The sequence below is a fragment of the Sciurus carolinensis genome, unplaced genomic scaffold, assembly GCF_902686445.1.
Source record: "Sciurus carolinensis unplaced genomic scaffold, mSciCar1.2, whole genome shotgun sequence".
In the NCBI taxonomy this organism is placed as follows: Eukaryota; Metazoa; Chordata; class Mammalia; order Rodentia; family Sciuridae; genus Sciurus; species Sciurus carolinensis.
In genome coordinates this window covers 21282-37213 of record NW_025920132.1, presented here as the reverse complement: position 1 = coordinate 37213, position 15932 = coordinate 21282, and the positions used below count along the sequence as shown (strand labels likewise).

Sequence of the window (15932 nt, the reverse complement as noted above, 5' to 3'; positions counted from 1 at the left end):
AACCAGGCCAGAGTACTGCATGCTAACTCAAATTCAAGGAAGGTAATACCTTTACTAAGTTACAAAACTTTGGCAAAGCAGTTCAGTACTCTTTAATTCAATAACATATTATTTATGTTGGATTCATATTTTAGACTTAGCAATAATTTTTACTCCAAAATTATCATTAAGCACCATATCAAAACAATGGGTTCTAGGATAGAAGGTTATTTTATACAGTTTAATGTATTTTAAAACTATATGATTTCTTCTTTTAGAGTGAGTTCCCTCATGCATGTTGTTCTATTCTGTATTACCAAAGTAATCTTGCTTGGTTCTGAGGTTAGTCCAGAGTCAGGTACAGTTCCAAAATCTGAAAAGTGTTAAAATTATATTTTAAGGAGACTCAATGTCAATACCAATTTTCCAAAGGGCTCTTTAAAAAAATTGTTAAATTTTTACTTATTAAATACTAGAATTTTAGAAATTAGTCATTTCAAGCTCACTAACCTCAGATGATTCCTTGGATTTTAGAAGCCTTGTATCTTTGTTTGGATATAAAGTCACATAGCCTTACTCCAGATTATTTTTAAAATTCTACCTAAAATATTGTTGTAGTTTTTAATGACAAAAAGATACATTGTCTGCTTGGAGAGACCTAGGGACCTGATGTATCCTGACTTTTTCATTTCTCTACAAATGCTGCCAACACCATCAGTATTCTTATGCTTCTTCTTGCCAAAGCTGTCAACTCTTTGATCTCAGCATTTAATTTATATATTACCTATTCCATTGCTTCTTAGACTTTACCAGCATTGGAAGATATCATGCTTGCTATGAACCCTTCCAGGTAACTGCTAAGACTGACTCCCTGCACAGAGATGATGGCTTCCTGAATCAGAACTGTCTTTTCTGTGTATTAAGTATGTAATTTTATGTAAGACTCTCGTCCCCTGAAATATTTGTAAAGGAATATTAGTAGTTTTAAATTCCATTGTTTTCTCTACAGGATCAACTACAGAATATTCTTGCAGTTGTTTTGATTCTTGCTGCACCAATAAGAGACTTCAGGGAAGGAAGGAATTCCCCACTGTATACTGAGAAGTCTGTTGCTGCACAGCTTTCCAGAGGGATCTATATGTCTGTTCACATATCAACTCCAACTACATTGAAGTTCATAGGGTTTGGATATTTCTGCATTGCAGCTGTTATAATTGTTTCCTATGGGTAGTTGAAGACATGCTCCAAGGTCCAGAGTTTCCTGGTGCAGACAGCCCAAGCCCTGTATCAGCTATGCTGGGAGACAGTGAGTCACCCAGGCACTATCCCACCCAACCTGAACCCATTGGGTCATATAGTGTGCAGAAACCATCAGGCCCCAAGAGAGAATATCCCAAAGTGAGATCCCTTAAATATTTGTATTTTCCTAGTAAAAGGTTTCCTAATATTTTGTGTTTATATAAATATTTATTACTTTATTAGCTATAATTTTATGTTTCTAAATACAAAAAATATTTTAACATTGATCAGTACGGTATATACTTATAATAAAACTTGTAAGCATAATTTATTATAAAACAGAAAGTACCAAATTATTCATTATTTATATCTAGGGAGTTTTAAGGCTGAGTTCAGTAAGTTGTCATTGCACAATAATTACAGAAGGTACTCAACTGGTTTACCACTGAAAGACCTACCAGCAAACTTTGTATTAGGTAGGTATATAGATCTTTTATTTCTATTCTTACCATTCTTGCTGTAATACACTACATTTAAAGCATTGGGGAACTCTGATGTTTCATATACAGTTTTTCCCTCCATCCCTCCCCCTGTCCTGCAATATATTGTTCATATGGTTTCAATGCTGCACAAATATGCATTTTCTGATGCCTGTTTGCTTTGAATGCTATATGCTGATCAGTACCAAATTGTTACTTTTGTTATCTGTATACAGTTGCTTGCTGTAAATAGCAGATTCTGAAAGTTTTTTGCATGTCTAAAATAAAAGTGTTTTATGTAAAAATTAATGTAATGGAACTATCAAAGTTACTTCCATGTAGACTAGCTTAAAAGCAGGTTTTTCTGTTTCTGTCATTATTTTTCTTCCTCTTCTTATTTATGTGGAATACTTGAACATTTTATACTTTTGGTACAAGTGATTCTGATAATATCTGAAACTCATTATTCTACTGTCCAGCACTGTGGTCCCAATCTAACATTTTTGATCTTATCCTTGGGAAATATTTAGCTAAACAGACAGCACTTATATATTTCACTCAGCAATGAACTCATACAGAAGAATGATTTATTCTATCCTCTCTAGGAAGCCATAGCCTTGCAGAGTATATAAGCAAACTGAGAATGACATCTACAGAAGAGTATAATTAGTGCTATGAAGCTTATCTGCAGGGAGCAGTGAGAGAACACCAGAGAAGCAGATAGCTCCTTGAGAATTGCCAAGGAGGAAAGGGAGTCACAAAACCGCAGTCTGATAGCAAAGAATGAAATGTTTATAAGCATGCACAGGGAGATTGCTGGTAGAACTCCCTATGCCACATTTTTGAATGCTCCCTACATTATGAGAGAATAGGAAAGAAGAGTTCATAAACAAAACCCAGTTATTTTATTCAAGAGGATTAACTCATTATGGTAAGATTCTCATATCCCAATCATTTCACCTCTTGCATTGTCTCCCACATGAGCTTCTGGGAGACACCTCATATCTGAATCATAACAGTTTTATTAATTTACTTATCAATACCATACAGAGGAAAAGAGAAAGAACCTCAGCTCAACAGGGGGATGGACAAGCAGGGGTGTTGAGAGCAACTTCTGTACTGGATTCCAGAATCAGATGGTACCATTCTATGAGATGTTATGGGAACAGACACAAATGCCTTTAACAAATGGTGGGGTAAATTTGGCAAAAACTGAGGTTTACTCCTGCTTCAGTTGCAAATAAAACCATTTACACTCTTTGCCTCCTATTTAGGGGCTACAGACACAGGAAGACTTGAAATTTTATGTTAAAAAAAAACCTGTAGGATGCAGGCCTTTCACCAATAGGCTTATACTCTTACGGTGGAGTTATTTCAAGGTGAAGGACAGGCTGAAAGGGAATAACAGGAAAGACCATTAGATCATTTTAGTCTTTAAATTATTCTCAGATACCTCTGCTGACTTCTGGTTTTTGCTGTCACTGAAATGTCTCCATGATAATCTACCATATTAAGATGGAGCCTTTATTGACCAGGGTTTTGTTTGGTAGCCTTTGGTCAATAACTGTCTCACAACAAACATATACTAAAACCCACTGCAAGTCCTGCTAATCCAGACTCTGTGAGCAGTAGCAAGCTCCTGAGTAGACCTCATGTAGTCACAGAGACATTTGTGCAAACTCCACTGCAGGTGTGAACTTAACTGTCTGCCTCAGTTGTCAGTCAGGGCAGTGGTCACATCAAGGGGACATTGGGCCTTTCTATGGATGTTTTTAACTATCAAAAATTGCAGGTGTCTGTGATAGATTATCTATTAGGCAGGGACCATGGATGTTAATAAACACATCATCTTAAACAGGAAAGTCCTTCAACACAAAGTAGCATCTGGTCTCTCACATTAATCATGCTGAAGATCAGGAACCCTGGTATATATCATCAATGCTAATCAGGAAGACCCTGGGTCTTTTTGTGTTCATTATTTTGTTCCCAGTGCTTCAAGAACAGTGATTGATTTATAGTAGGTGAGGAAGGGAAAAAAAATAAGGAGGAGAGGAAGAAACATGACATATTAAAACCTGGGGGCAAGGGAATTAATATTTTGGGCAATTCTTGTGCTACAGTCTCTCTGTCAATGAGTTTGGCCAGACTACCAAAAGTTTTCCAGTCCAAGTCCAGTTGTTGATGTGAAGCCAGATGCCTTTCCTTGAATATCAGGCAAGATTCCTTGTATGTAGTAACCCCCTATTGAGAAAGTAGTACTTCCTCCTCTATCCCAAGCATGCACAATGAGCCATTGAACACTTCACCTGCATGCACAGACATACACACACACACACAAATTAACATGCAGAGCCACTGGAATCCACTGCCCCATACTGGAGCTGGTGACCTGGGAATTTTTCATGCCAACTGCAAAGAAAACCCATTGACTTCTTCTGATCATTCTTCTTCAGAGTGGTCTGCATGGTGCTTCACTTCCTCTTCAAAGTAGCAAATAGAGAAAATATAAAATATATAAATATAAAATCCAGTGAGAAACAATATCTTGCAAATCCTGCTCAGTGCCCTCTTCTCTCTGAGAAGTCTGTCCTTGTCCCAAGCCTTCTGAGCTCCTTCCAGATTGAGGATAAAAGGACAGATTATTGATGAATATCTGCATTCTCTGCTCTGCTGGCCAAGCTTTATTTCAAACTGGAAGGTTCTCCATTAAAATGAATGACTCCTCATGCTCTGCAGTCACTCTGGAGTCTGGAGTCTGAAGCATGTGATTTGAAAGACCATAAACACAGGACCTGGACTAGAGGCACCAGAGATCAGGCTTGCTAGAAGCACCTGCAGAGTTACATTTTCTTGCTTTCTGGGAATGGAAACTACTTCCGTTAACCATGCCATTTATTGTTGGTACACTATATCTTTGACATTGGGGCTCTTCTGACCCTGAAGGGCATGCCCTCCTATGCTGTTTTTTTTTGTGTGAGTGTGTGGTGTGTGTGTGTGTGTGTGTGTGTGTGTGTGTGTGTGTGTGTAAGCACATTGGGTGGGTTATTCAGTTTGAACTCAGGAGCATTCTACAACTCACCCACAACTGAACTAGATCCCTAGCCCCTTTTTAAATTTTATTTTAAGGCAGAGTCTCACAAGATGGCCCAGACTGGCCTCCTGCCTCAGTTCCTTGAGTCACTTGGATTACAGACATATGCCACTGCACCCAAGACATGACTTCCTGGAGATAGCTAATACCTAGTCAGCCATCTCTCCACCATGTTTACCTTACACAAACCGATCCAGTTCCCACACCACCAATTCCCTCCCTATTGGACTTCCAACCTCTTGTGCCACTATTTGATTGCCTTAATCATACCAAGTCCAAGTCCCAGAGAACAAGAGATGATCTTGTCTACTAGAGCCCACTGAAATTATTGAAACATACTAATCCTAAGCCTGCTATGCTGCCTCCTCTTTTCTTCCTGGACAAATAAAATAAAGTCTTTTTCCCAAGTTCCTCCTCACCTTCACACTCTCTGAATCCTGACCAACCCTGGTGCATCCCATATTGCCTGGCACAACTGATAATGGAAACTGTAGAAGTCTTTGAGAGTCAAATCTGTTTCTGTGAGTCTTACCATACCAGATTAAAAGAAACCTAAGGTACCCTTAAAAGAATGCCAAACTTGCAAAGCTTCTCAAAAGAGTCAGGGCAATTGCATCCATAGCCTGAGTCCCTGGGCCTGGGTCATGGGAGCCCACCCAGTCCTCTGTATTCTGTTATCCCTTCACCATCTTTGTACTGAGGAATAGGAAGGGCTGCAAGAGATGGGAGGGGATGAAGGTCGCTACACCTGGAAAATGGGAATTGTGCAAGCACTATTTCTATTGCACATAATTTCTTTGATCATGGCTGCAAACTTGGGTCGTAGAAGAGGCACAGGAGAAGACAAAAGCCCACAATAATCTGTAGTAGAGCTAGACTTGGACTGGTGTTTCAAATACCACCCAGTCAGTTTAGACTTCCCATGAGAAGATAATGGCCTGTCTGACTTTATGACCTCTCTTCCTACTGACTGGTATTGTCAGGGCCTGTGACCAGAGCTCTGTCACCCCCAGGACTAAGAACTATGGGAACATGGTCAGCCTAATGTGCATGGGGACTAGGACTGGTAAATTGTAAAGGATTCTCCTGCTTCAGTACCAAGGTCATTGTTCCCTCCAGTCAATGCCCCTGGCTGCACATCACTTCCTGGGCACCACAGTCAAATCGTCCTCAGCATACTGACACTTTAGGGACTCTGATGGGGCTCAGAGAAGCCAGAAGTCTGACTGCAGAGTGCCCTTTGGTTTTTGCAGGAAAGTGCACTCTCACCATCTAGTGGTCTCAAGGGGAAACTGCAGCGATCTGCACACCAAGATCCAGGATCTTCCATACAAGAAAAACATGGTCCTCTCAATCTTTGTCTCCCAATCTTGATCATGGTGCAGTGACATGGTTTTTAGAGCTTCTTAAACAACAGATTAGCTAATGTTTCCACCTCTGGAAGAGAAGTAAATGTCAAAACATTTACAGGGTTTTGACTATTAATCTTGGCTGTGGTTGTGGATTTTAAAGGGTCATAGCAACAGGATTCTCTGGACTCCTGGGTGCTAAGGAACAGCTTGTGCAGCCTTTTGTATCTCAGGGTCTGTCTACCTGGGCTGAAACTGACTAACACTGGAAGCCTGTCTTCCTGCAGTGTCAGTCAGTGAGATCATCATAAAAAGGGTTTTTTCAATGTGGTGAAAAAGATCATGTTCTTGGAGGAAAGACCAAATCAGGTGGTCAATTGCAACTGTGTACCTGGAGAGATCATGAAACTTAGGATAACTGCACTGATACTGTAGGGCGGTAGTGTGGGTTGAGAATCTGCATTACTATCAAGTTCTCTGGTGAAACTCAGTTGGTCTGGGACCCACTCTTAGAAACATATTCAACCATGGTATAACTTAGGCAGAACTATTTCTTCTTAAATGATAGGGGACAGACAGATGTGAGCACATGAATTTAAGAGAATAATTTTATAAAGTGGGCCCACTGTGCTGATTCTCACTTGCTTTCTTTTTCAAGAAGCAATTTACCTGCAACCTTGCCAGGCCTAAGTGGACAGAATATGCCATATTCCTCAGAAAACTACCAGTTTTCTGCAGGAGAAATACAGTCCTGATATAATGTTGATAAGGAAGGGAGATTTTAGTGACCCTTTTCACAGGCCAGATGCCAAAACTGATGACAATAAAGACAATTCCTTCTAATCATATAATCTGTAAGAATTTTTGGTTAAGAATTCAATGAGAAAACGTCAGCCTGCATGAAAGTCACCTAGGGTTGTTGTGGCAGTGGGGACTTGACAGTCTAAAATCATTAAGCTGTCAGTCACAAATCAAGATATGGACATTTTTGGGACTATCAGGAAACTTCTCTAGGACTCCCTAATGAAACTAGAGTGCAGAAGAGGCACACAGTCTCTCATTTCTGAAAGGACTCACTCTCTTCCTCCAGAGTGTTCTTTTTCCTTGTCCTGTCCCTTCAATAAACCCATTTATATTACTTGAGTGACATTTCTGAAGTCTTTCTCACTTGATCACAAGAATTGGGGTTTGAAGAGGAGCCTTTTCACTGTCTCAATTTCCCAGAAGTCACCAGTTCTGTAACATTAAACATTTGAAAATTCTCATGATCTGCATTGATCTTGCTCCAGATACACTGTCAAGATTTCAGGGACCTCAGTCTACAGCTCTTTCAGGAAGAGTCAAAGGTAGAAAGTGTAAGAATAGAGGTAAACACTAGAAGTGTCTTTGCCCTTCTCACACTCTAGCAGATAGGTTACCAGGAGATAAATTTGACCCATTTCTGAGCATCAAGTGCCCTTGTTTCCCACTGCAACATGCAAATGGTCAATGATGCCAGGATTATCATCATTCATATTCCTCAAGGCCAGGTTTTAGGTGACTCTACAAGATATACAAAATTTTTTATCACTTTTTTGCAAAGATTTACATGTGGTGCTTTTCATGCTAGAGATTTACCAGTACAAAGGGGAAGCCTCTGCATTGTACAACAAGCATGATTTCATATGATGATTATTTCCTGACTGTAGTCTCCAGCACATGGGTTCTGATAAATGCTGGGTCCAATAAGAAAACTGCATTTAGCCAATTAAAGGTGAGCAGTGCTCTGATCTCCTCCCTTCCTTCCTGTTTGGCCCAATCAAACTGCAACTACATTTGACCAATCAGAAGTGATTGATGCTCTGACACCACATCAACAGGAATCCACAGGGCTATACCTGTTCTACTTACTCAAGAAATATGCCTCAGTTAATGTGGTTCTTAATATGCACTGTAGATCTCATGAAAAATGATTTTCTTAAAATAGAAAGCAATTTTTGGTTTCAAATGAATGCTCACTGACAAAAATGTTATTTATAATACAGAAAAAAGCAAGTTCTGTGCCCAGCGGCTCGAGACTTCACAAAGGCCACCAGAGACCACGATCAATGCAAGCAACAAAGTGTCATTTATTAGCAAGCTTGAGCCTGGTCCTCTGCACACCGTTAACCAGTGACACTTAGAGGTCCTGAGCCCTTGTTTAGCAGGGTTTTATAATGAAAGGCAAGAAGTTTTACAGTGTTCTTTTTAATTGGTTAACATATAAAATTGTATACAAAGCATGTAAGTTTAAGTTCTGGGTCCCCCTGACCTCTGAGAGGAGGGTTGTCATTATCTTTAAGTTTGCTTTTTGTGCCAGAAAAGTTTGCTTTTGGGTCAGCCACCAGGCCTTTAGAGATAAGATAAGAGGTGAGACAAAAATTCTTTGCGGCTTTTATGAGGGGTTGAGGGCAGTTTGGGAAGAGCCTCATATTTACACAGGTGCAAACTTTTTCTATCTTTTCATTCCCCTCTCTCCAAGAACATTTAGAGAGCCAATCTTGGGTCTCTGTTGTTTTAATTCTTGCTACATAATGGGCTGATATTGGGCATTTAGCACCATTAGCTGTACCATATTTATTCTGTCTTTAACAAAGGCAATTAACTTATTTAAAATGCAGGGGCCAAAAGTTAAAATAAGCAAAAGCAGAGCTAAGGGGCATACTAGGGTAGAGATTAGGGTATCAAGCCAAGGGGACCTATTGAACCATGCTTCAAAAATTTTTCTTGGGACTCCCTCTCTTGCTTTCTCTTGGTGAGACCCTCTCTGACCTTAACCATGGATTCCCTCACTAGTCCAGAATGATTAGCATAAAACTGACATTCTTCTCCCAGGGCTGCACATAGACCTCCTTGCTTATAGTCTTTAAAGGCAGGTAAATTTGGTAATTAATGAGCTCCACAGATTCTTGACATTCCATTCTTCCAAGGGCAGTCTCCAATGTCCAGAGGCAGATGACTTTCATGGCCTTCATTTCCTCAATTTGATCCGATCCTATATTTCTATACTAACTGCCTGTCCCCAATTCTGACTTCATTTACCCCTCTAATATTAGGAATTCCTTCATTGCTGTAGGGAAAATGGGTGATCACCCATCTGGCTTCTTCAATATGGAAGTGGGCAGTGTGGGGCAAGCAATTTGGAGTTCCCTTTTTAGAAATCAGGTCAACTGAGGAGTCAAAGGTATAAATCTGGTTGGGGAAGAGCAGACTGTAAAGGCATCTGGGGATGGGTGCTTCTATGAGAGAAGAACAAAAAGACATGAATACTGAAATGAGATTGATAAAATATAAATGTTGCAGAATCTGGAACATGCCAATGAATATCATAAAGATAACAGAAGTCAATAATTCCTCACCAGGGGGTGGAAGAACTGAGAAGTTGTTCCCATAACAAGGCCTAGCAAAGGCTGGAGGGGACAAGGCCTTTATTTGGGGACTTTAACATTGTCCAGGTTATCAGGAATGTAAACACAATATTTAACTCTTAATGTCATTGATGTCCCCAGAAAATATAGTTAAGCTACTTAATGTCATCTGATTTTTGTACAATATCCCTTTATTGGTATAACTTGTGTTAAGTAGAGATCTCTATATTTCTGTTAATTAGGGCTAGATAATCATATTAGCAAACATAGATTAAGCTTACCTGTGACTGTAGTCCTTAAACTGACTAAAATCATCTGACTCTGGCAGTTTCCCTTGATAGTTATCAGGCACATTTGCCTAAGAATCTTTCTTTTGTAGCTTCCACTCTTAATTTTAGTGGGCTAACACAAGTGTACATCTTAAGTTACTTTTAACTATTATTTCTTTTAAAAGCCCAAGAATGGCTGTATTTTGGTTTTAACTGTTTTGCTAAGTGTCTAAGATCAAGCTTGTCAACGTGACCTGTTCCTGTCTGTTAAAGAGTCAGCTGAGCTCTCACAGGGGTCACTAATAGAGAATTTAATAGCAGCTTCTTTGCTCCATTAGTGCCATTGGTTAGGCAGGGTCTTCTCGATGATGTGGCTTCCCTTGGAAGCATCAGTGATGTTTCCCTTTTTCCATGACCCTCCTCTGCAGCAGAGCACTGATTGGCTTTTTATTCTTCCATGGCCTCATCAATCTCCTTGATCAGGAGGTTGTGTGACTCAGAGTTGCAAAGCTCCTTAGAGAAGTTCTCTTGTTCCTGGATTCAGGCTGACTGAGCACAAAACCCGAATACTGGCTTTTCTTGGCCTCTGTATTCAATCCCAATCTCTAAGTTTGATCTTAACCATCTAGCAAGTCAGTCTCACCAGTCATAAAGTAAGAGTACTGGACTTTAGCTTCAGTATTTATAACTTTACAGTCATTTACCCTTTTATTAAAGTACTACCACATACTATCTGTTTTGATGGTGATGGCCTATTATCACAAGTTACCTAGGTTGTATGTTCTGGAAGCAGCTATTTCTGCAAAACAGTAACAGGCAACAGTTTTACAAAATGAAATTAGCAAGAGTAAAATATATTTAGCTTGTATAATAGTTATCTTAAATTTTGGCTGAGTTCTACATTATATACCCTGTTTGAGATCACAGTAATCTTTACAACAAACATCAAACTTTTGAGCACAACTTTGAATGAGTTAAAGTCTGGCTTACCTTGGAGCCATTCTTACATGTAGCAGGGTGAGGCAGAGCCGTATCTCAGGTAAGGCAGAGCTCTTTACAAATCTTAAATAAAATGTTCTAATCCTAAAGCTAATTTTTGCCCCTTTTGCCATGAGCAGCATGAGCAAATTTTCAAATTCACTGAGTGTCAAAGGAGTATTAGAAAATAAAGGTTTATAAACACAGATTTTGAAGATTAAGCTGAGATCAGATGGAGCTCTGTTCTCTGATGGAAATGTGCATCTAAAGAGTTATGTTAGCAATCTTTATACATGTCTTATTATTAGGTTAAAGACTATGTTAGCATTATTCTTTGTTTTAAGGAAAGCTACAGAGACTAGAACACCTACATAACTTTTTCCCACAACTGCAAAGTGCAATGTTAGGAACTCTGTGTAGCTCTCAAAGAAGTCCAATGTCCAAAGTTACTGTAAGGTGGGCAGGAACTAGAGAAGGGAACTGATGAAACACTGGTTATGTAGCAAAACCATTTCTTTCTGTCCAAGAGCTGTGTGTCTGAGATCAATGTAAGAGCTGATAGAACTCCTGTACAGAGCCTCCCCAGGGAGGTTACTGCCACAGCAGTTAGGCATCTTGTGCTCCTACACAGGAACAATCCCAGGCACCAGGCATGCTACAGTCATGAGGTCAGAGACCCCAATCTCAGTCATTGTTGTCCCATTTTTGCTATTGTGCATTACACTCTTTCTTAAATATCATTTTGAGAAGTTTACATATACTGATTTCTGAGTCCATATGAACATTAGTTAACACAGTCTAACATTATATCCAAAACAGGAATCAATCAAAGAAAGGCTGAGAGAGTTTTTAACTTTTCTTTTGTGTAGTGAAATTCTTTCACCTTCTATGATATGAACCTTTAAACAAATCAGGCTGTCACTAACTCTTAGAAATACATTTACATTTAAATTTTTATCTCAGTGAAATAAGTAACCAATTTTACATATACCTTACTGATAATAGGTCCATTAATTGAACACTAAATGATAGAAATAAATCCCCAATAAAATGTAGTCTTTAAGTTTAAAATTACCATTACTGATAATTTTATTCTGGAGAATAGCAGCTTCACAAATTTCCTGCTTTAAAAACTTGTATACCTGGAAAATATGAATACATTTAATGTACAAAAATGACCATTTCACAATTACCTTGACACTTTAATCTTACCAAATTCTGCTTTGAAAGAAAAAATTAGACTCTGTAACATAGTACAATACTCTTAACAGTTGTTTAACCATAATTGTATAAACCCCAATTTTTAAGACTAATTGTTTTAAAGAATAAAACTTAATAGACATAAAGTTAAGAGTAAATTAGTGTTTCTAAGAAATCCTTGTCATTTTACCATATATATTAAACTTTGGTTTATATCAGAACATTAGTATTTCACCTTAGGAAAAACCTTAAATAGCTTCAACTGTCTCATATACATACAACCAACTTAGTTACACACAAACTTGTTGAAACTTGCCCTTTACTTACACACAGACTTTCTTAGCACTTACTTAGACCCTTATGTATTCCATCACACAAGCACTTTCTTACCCAGAAACATTTCCTTTTCCTTTTTATTAAATATATTTCATACCCAGAACCTTTTATTTTCTCTTTCCTATCTGTTGACCCCTTTTTGTCCACATTCTGAAACAACTCTTATGAAATTTTTGAATTTAGACAAATTATTCCAATTTAACAAGATAAAATACTTTGTTGTTTATAGTACTCTAACTGAAACACAGTGAGAGGGGAGATGGTAACTCTAAATCCAAACTAATAGCTCCTTGGAGATTTGCAGAACTGGAGGGGGAACAGGGGGAAGTGGTAAGGAAGCAGATGGAATGCTCACCCTCCAGGTTGGGGTTTTACCTCTTAGGACATAACTCTTAATAACCTTGTTTTCAGTAATGACACAAAACAATTTTAAACCCTTTTTAATTTACCAACCTTTGCAAACACCAATAATGTTTAAGTATGTTACTCCATGGAGTTTAAGGACTTAAGAGTACTTAATGTTATTTAACAATTAGCATTTTAACTTCATAAATTAATCAGAATTCTCCACAAACACATTTGAGTAATCCCATACATGTTAACTCTAATTCACTTATTCTGTAAAAACCAAGATATCAGTATTTGCTGAACAGTATTTGCTCTCCCTTTCCTGTTGAAGAAAAATCCTAGATACAATTGATATTAGACATTGTTTAACATCAATATTTCATTAGTTTGACCACCTAGAGACTTGCTAGTTATTTCTAAAGATATTTTACTTTTATAGTTTACCCAATTTAAATCAAACCCTTTTAAATCACATGAATAAAAGTATTTGGATCCATTTTTTAAATTTTAATTTTATGCACACTTATTATTTGTGTCAATTTTGTCAGATACATATATAGGCAATATGACCTTAAACAATAACACATACACATAACACAAAAGGAAAGGCCTTGTAATGTTTATCTCCATTGCAATGTAATAGATGTTTAAAAATAACTCTAGAGTTGGATAAAAATAGAACTGACCAAAAAAGAAAAAAAATCATTTACCTAGGTATGTAGGATCAAAATTATGAGCTCAAAAATACAGCATTAAAGAAAAACAAAACAAAACAAAACAAGAATCCTAGAAAATGAGTTAGTTCTGTGTAGCAGCCCAGGTGTTTAAAACAGACACCTTTTTTTTGTTGTTGTTCAGGTCACCCCCCTCCCCTCTCCTGCTGAGACTGCTGCAGTTTACATTCCATTGCAGCTTCAGCAAGGCCAGGCAGGTGGGAGAGGGGGATTGCCTAGGACTTTTTAACCCTTTTTTTCCTGATTGTGAAATCAGGTTAGGTTTGAATGCAGAAAATCACCAAACATTATTTCTCACTACTTTTGAGGAATGGAGCTGCTGAGCTCTCTGCCTAGGGGGATTGGAGTAAAGAAATCTCTCAGGAACAAGGAGAAGGACTGTAAAGTACCCTGCAATGAGTATCCCTAAGCCTAAGATCAGATTAACACAATGAAGAATTTAATATGAGACAAGAGTAAAGACCATATGGTACAATACACAAACAGACAGACACCTAGCACGCTAAATCAAAATTGGCTAGTTGGTATTTTGTCAACAAAAACAAACAATTTCCAATTGCGACAGAGTCTCCCAGATGCAACACAAAAGCTGCCTAGATGCAACATGAAAGTTGCCCAGATGCATCAAAGAGTCACCCAGATGAGACAAAAAGTTGCCCAGATGTGACAAAGAGTCGCCCAGATGGGTAGAGGGAATGTCTCCTGAGACCCTGCTGGGGTCCTATAGCACTTCCGCCAGGACTTTGCCAGTCCAGAACCAGAACCTGCAGGCAATCCAAACCAGAAAAAATGTGGCAATGCCTTACTCACCGGCTGAAGGTGTCACTTATGACTCTATGATCAGGTGTCTGGATGGGCTTGGGGCATCCCGAGTGAACCCCTAAGATGTTGCACCCAGTGGCTCGAGAACCCACAAAAACCACCAGAGACCACAATCAATGCAAGCAACAAAGAGTCATTTATTAGCAAGCTCGAGCCTGGTCCTCCATGCACTCTGTAACCAGTGACACTAAGAGACCCCGAGCCCTTGTTTAGCAGGGTTTTTATAATGAAAGGCAAGAAGTTTTACAGTGTTCTTTTTAATTGGTTGACATATAAAATTGTATACAAAGCATGTTAGTTTAAGCTCTGGGTCACCCTGACCTCCAAGAGGAGGGTTGTCATTATCTTTAAGTTGTTTCTGTGCCATCAAAGTTTGCTTTTGGGTCAGCCACCTGGCCTTTACAGATAAGATAAGAGATGAAGATTCTTTGCAGCTTTTATGAGGGGTTGAGGGTAGTTTGGGAAAAGTCTCATATTTACACAAGTGCAGGCTTTTTCTATCTTTTCACAACCACTCTTATTTCTCCCTCTATGATGATGTTCTCAATTGGGATCCAAAAAAATAAACCATAGCATCAAAATTCCATGTACTACTGCTGTGGCAAATAAAACTAATTTCTCTATAAAGCCTCAAACATATCCCCCAATTTCCTCAATCCCTCCATTTTTCTATTTCACCCCTGAACAGCCTACCAGAAAGCAGTAAATGTTTTTATGCTGACCCTTCTAAGTTATTAGAAACATTAGAATGGTAATCACATTGCTGTCAGCTCCATCTGCCTTTTCTGTTAGGGGGAACACAATTGACCTCTTCCTGTAACTCCTTCAATTGAAAGCAAGGTTTTCAGGGAAGCAATGAATTGTTGCTTGTAGGCTAAGGAAACATTTTGAAGGACTACTGTGGAGTGGAGCTATCTGGGAATCACTGGCTCTCCCTCTTGAGAAGTTGGCCTGAAAGCACAGCTAGCCTGAAAGCATAGTCACCACAACTCCAAAATATAGGGCAAAAACTGAACAGTTAATTAAATGATGCCCTTTATTGATCTCCAAGTCTAGGCACAAGTATTCTAGTTAACAAGTGGTGGGTGCCCACAGTCATGTCAAAGAGGAAAAGAACCTAAAGTGCAGAGTTCCTAAAAGAGCAAAAAGGATCCAAACAAACAGAAAATTCCAGGGAAAAAAATCACTTAGCCATTTCAAGGAAAATGTAAGTAACTGAGCTAGGGCCAGTGGCTCAAACAATCTACCCCCTCAAGATTTCCACCAAAGCTTAAAACCTATAAATTGTTAGAAGATCCAAGGATGGTGAGGGCAGGGGAGAAGTCTGTGATTCCTGCCCTAAATATGTGGCTCAAGGCTTGGTCAAACCACCAAGAAAACAAGAATTCCACGTGTGTCTTATATTGAGGCAGCACCACAAGAAGAATTTATGATCCAATGTCTCTCTCCCTGGAATATCCCTTTAATTAAAAAAAAAATCCTGTAACCCAGTTTAGTGTGATGAAAAGGAGTCAAGGAAAGGAGGAGTCCAGAACCCAAGCAGCAGCTGCACCACCACGGTAGGGGGCGTGGAGATGAGTACCTTGCAGTCCAGCAGGCTAAAGACACCTGGGTCGCTGATGCACCCCACCATGATCTTGTGCTCCTTGCCTGGGTCATGGCGCATCGCCCTCTGCATGTGCAACTGTGGTGCGGTGACACTCCACAGACACCCGGTCGCTG

The 15932-nt window shown here is 39.0% G+C and overlaps 1 pseudogene; it reads right to left on the bottom strand.

The window, feature by feature from the left end:
• Positions 1 to 664: 664 nt before the first annotated feature.
• On the bottom strand, positions 665 to 15869 carry LOC124974118 (PRELI domain containing protein 3B-like; annotated as a pseudogene).
• Between the last annotated feature and the right edge of the window lie 63 nt (positions 15870 to 15932).